Source organism: Heptranchias perlo, unplaced genomic scaffold, assembly GCF_035084215.1.
Source record: "Heptranchias perlo isolate sHepPer1 unplaced genomic scaffold, sHepPer1.hap1 HAP1_SCAFFOLD_63, whole genome shotgun sequence".
In the NCBI taxonomy this organism is placed as follows: domain Eukaryota; kingdom Metazoa; phylum Chordata; class Chondrichthyes; order Hexanchiformes; family Hexanchidae; genus Heptranchias; species Heptranchias perlo.
Genome location: NW_027139655.1, coordinates 427,626 through 432,418, shown reverse-complemented (window position 1 = coordinate 432,418; position 4,793 = coordinate 427,626).

The following is a 4,793-nucleotide window of genomic DNA, read 5'->3' as shown; positions in this document are numbered from 1 at the left end:
AATCACGCTCAATAGCAGTATCCACCTTCATATACAGCACCAGAGAGAGAGAGGGAGGCAGACACGGTGAGAGAGACAGAGAGAGCGGTGAGACACAGTGACAGACAGACGTTAACAGTATTAGTTCCAGACTGACCGGTAAAGTGCGGTTTTATCCAGAAAGATCGCGTTGGAGAGACAGAAGATGCAATCTCATCTCTCACTGATATTGTACAAGGGTCAGAAACACTATTAATCCCACACTCGGGGACAGTACAGAGAGGGACAGAAACAATGGGTCACATTTAACCCTCTAATGCCTGTTGTACTATCTGCAGTTTTACAGCTCAGGGCTGTTCGATATTACTCTCAGTGACCTACAGTTTCACTCCGGTTAAATTAATCTGCGACTGTTGCTGCCTGATATTAACCCTACACGGTCCCAGCAAATACACCGACTCCCACTTTCCTCCCATGTTTCTCCAGGATTGGTTTGAGAAATCCTCTCTCAGTCACACATTATAGGGGCCATTAATGAAGAGAATCCATTGGCTGATTTCACAGCCGCTCACTTTATCTCTGAAAGGCTCTTTAGCATCAAAAGACCCCGAGAGAAACAGCAGGGATGGAAACATGTAGTTTAATAGTTGGAGATTGTAAAGTCAGTCTGGATTCCAGCGTTAGGCACTGGTGGAATCCCATCTGTTTCCCATTCGGGTGCCTGTTCCTGCACTGCCTGTGAACCCCATTCCCTCTGACCTCTCCCCCAGACCCACTTACTTTGCTCAGACTCGGAAAAATTCCAATTGGGGAAAGTTTCCATCGATTTTTGGATTGGGAATTGTGGGCGCCATTCCCTCAGTGAGCGGAAGAAGATGGTTTAAAACAGCTGGGAATGGAGCGATCACGGCCCCCGGGGGAAGGGAGCAAAGAGCAGCCTCGTTACAGCAGATGATCGCTTCGGGACCGTGTCCGCAGATGGGCTCAGTGATCGGCATTGAGTCCGGGGGAAGTTCTGGGGGAGTCCGGGGGCTGTTTGTAAGAGGCGGAGTGGATTAGGAACTGGTCACGGAACATGGAGTGAGAGGGGGGAAAGAAGAGGTCATTCTCGGGCTGTGTGTGTACAGGGTGTGTCCAGGGGAAGGGAGAGAGAATGGGAGGAACCTGCTATTAAAATCATTGCTGCTTTCTCTCCCCAAACCAGTAGTGAATGGTCCTGGTTTAGTTCCAGCCTCACCCTGTTTATTGTTATTGGACAGTGAAGAGTGGAAACAGAGCCGGACAGTAAGGATGTGGGGAGTTATACAAAGAGCATCTATTGCAGGCATCAGGTGAGAAGTGTGAAGGACACATTTTAAACAGCGGCTGTTTGGTTTCGGTTGAACGGTTAGTCCCATGGGAGAGGGGATTAGAAACCTGACCTGTACAAATGTCCCTGCCCCATCGGGTAGTCCCATTCATGGATCAGTGCAGGGGTTGGGCCGTGTCTGGATGTCATTGAATTGTTTTAAAAAAACAGCCCAACACACCTGGTATGCAGAAGCTGAGTGCTGCAGTACTGCAGTGGAGTCAGACACTGACACTGTTTGTATCACTGGATTTCATTTTGTGGATATTCAAAATGATCATTAACAGAGATATTTAACTGATCACTTCTGAATTTTCTCCCTCACATGTTCCTGAGTAATAAGAGATAATTTTCTTTCCACAGGCAAACCCTTGAACGATCCAGAATAAATGTGATGCTTCCTCCACCCGAGGCAGAAGGAACAATGCAGCCAGCTCCTTCTCACACACAGTAAGTATATTATCACTCACAGAGCACAGAGACACAGACAGGTCATCAGTTCCACAGTCTCAGACAGCAGAAGTAGTCAGTCCCACACTGATCACAATTTCCAGAGACACATTTTCAATCCAACAGTCAAGCAGAGTAGGTGAGGCAGACACTGTTCCATTTCCCCCTAACTCAGTCCCGCTGACAGGTAGATACCAAAATCCCAGTCCAAAATCACACTCTCAGAGTGAAAGGCACTGTTATAATCTCACAGTAGAGCAACATTAGCTACAAATTAAATACCAGATAGAAATCACACATGGTACCCGATTCAAAGGTACAGAATGAATCCGAATAATGTTCCCCGAGATTCAAATTGAATACGAGCCCAGAACTCTCACACACATGACTTTAATACATGCAATATCCATTCGAAAAGTGTATCATATGATACAAATTTCATACAAGTCCAAAACTCAGGTAGAGTATCAGATTGAGAAATATTGAAAGATAGTAAACCTGAGAGACAAATTAGATACCTGTTCAGAATGTACTCGGAGAATGAGATTTAAAGATAGAGTATCAATTCTATTAGTGCAGACTGAGATACACATTACATACCAGTCCAAAAATCTCATACACAAAGAGCAGGACAAATCCAATCCGGCCAATTACCGCCCCATCAGTCGACTCTCAATCATCAGCAAAGTGATGGAAGGTGTCGTCGACAGTGCTAACAAGTGGCACTTACTCACCAATAACCTGCTCACCGATGCTCAGTTTGGGTTCCGCCAGGACCACTCGGCTCCAGACCTCATTACAGCCTTGGTCCAAACATGGACAAAAGAGCTAAATTCCAGAGGTGAGGTGAGAGTGACTGCCCTTGACATCAAGGCAGCATTTGACCGAGTGTGGCACCAAGGAGCCCCAGGAAAATTGAAGTCAATAGGAGTCAGGGGGAAAGCTCTCCAGTGGCTGGAGTCTTACCTCGCACAAAGGAAGATTGTAGTGGTTGTTGGAGGCCAATCATCTCAGCCCCAAGGTATTGCGACAGGAGTTCCTCAGGGCAGTGTCCAAGGCCCAACCATCTTCAGCTGCTTCATCAATGACCTTCCCTCCATCATAAGGTCAGAAATGGGGATATTCGCTGATGATTGCACAGTGTTCAGTTCCATTCGCAACCCCTCAAATAATGTAGCAGTCCGAGCCCGCATGCAGCAAGACCTGGACAACATCCAGGCTTGGGCTCATAAGTGGCAAGTAACATTCGCGCCAGATAAGTGCCAGGCAATGACCATCTCCAACAAGAGTGAATCTAACCCCTTGACATTCAACGGCATTACCATCGCCGAATCCCCCACCATCAACATCCTGGGGGTCACCATTGAACAGAATCTTAACTGGACCAGCCATATAAATACTGTGGCTACGAGAGCAAGTCAGAGGCTGGGTATTCTGCGGCGAGTGACTCACCTCCTGACTCCCCAAAGCCTTTCCACCATCTCCAAGGCACAAGTCAGGAGTGTGATGGAATACTCTGAACTTGCTTGGATGAGTACAGCTCCAAAACACTCAAGAAGCTCGACACCATCCAAGATAAAGCAGCCCGCTTGATTGGCACCCCATCCACCACCCTAAACATTGAATCCCTTCACCATTGGCGCACAGTGGCTGCAGTGTGTACCATCCACAGGATGCACTGTAGTAACCCGTTAAGGCTTCTTCGACAGCACCTCCCAAACCCACGACCTCTACCACCTGGAAGGACAAGAGCAGCAGGCACATGGGAACAACACCCCCTGCACGTTCCCCTCCAAGTCACACACCACCCAGACTTGGAAATATATCGCCGTTACTTCATCGTCGCTGGGTCAAAATCCTGGAACTCCATTCCTAACAGCACTGTGGGAGAACTGTCACCACACGGACTGCAGCGGTTCAAGAAGCCAGGTCAGCACCAACTTCTAAAGGGCAATTAGGGATGGGCAATGAATGCCGGCCTTGCCAGCGATACCCACATCCTATGAAGGAATAAAAAAACAGTTATTAAACATAACAACGAGATCTGCACCTAGTTTTATCTGTGCAATTTCTGATCTCCATTCAGACCTGTATCTATGTTTCACTTTCTATTTCCTGCCCTCTGTACAGTGTGTTTCTTTCCCAGTGAGGCGAGGTACTCTGTAATAAATGTCCCAGTGCTGTGTTGACAGAAAATGGTGGCCCTGAATAAACACAAAATTGAGACATACACCTGTAAAAAAATCAGTGCCTTTACATTTAAACAAAATGCCTCTCTCAGTGTGTCTCTCCTTCTCTGTACTTTACGGCCGATGTATGGAACAGTGACAGCTCCTGGACATGTACAGTACACAGTGGGTAACAGGGAACCATTCATTCCCACCCTGAACTGAAAACATAATGTCTGCCAGCAAGGCTCACTGAGGGGCAAGGCGGCCATTATACTGTGGGGCAAGGCGGCCATCTTACTGAGGGGCAAGGCGGCCATCATACTGTGGGGCAAGCTGGCGATCTTACTGAGGGGCAAGGCGGCCATCATACTGTGGGGCAAGCTGGCTATCTTACTGAGGGGCAAGGCGGCCATCTTACTGAGGGGCAAGGCGGCTATCTTACTGAGGGCCAAGGCGGCCATCATACTGTGGGGCAAGCTGGCTATCTTACTGAGGGGCAAGCTGGCTATCTTACTGAGGGGCAAGGCGGCCATCATACTGTGGGGCAAGGCGGCCATCATACTGTGGGGCAAGGCGGCCATCTTACTGTGGGGCAAGCTGGCTGTCTTGCTGAGGGGCGAAGGCCATAAAAATGCAAACATTTCTCGAGGAATAGAATTGAAAAGCAGAGACATTATGTTGAACTTGTACAGGAGCTTGTTCAGACCAGTCTATGCAAACTGCAATTAAATCAGATAATGCTGGACACACACAACAGGCCAGGCAGCATCTGTGAAGAGAGAAACAGTCTTAACATTTCAGGTCTGTGAACAGTTCTGGTCTCCATATTATAAAAACCATACACG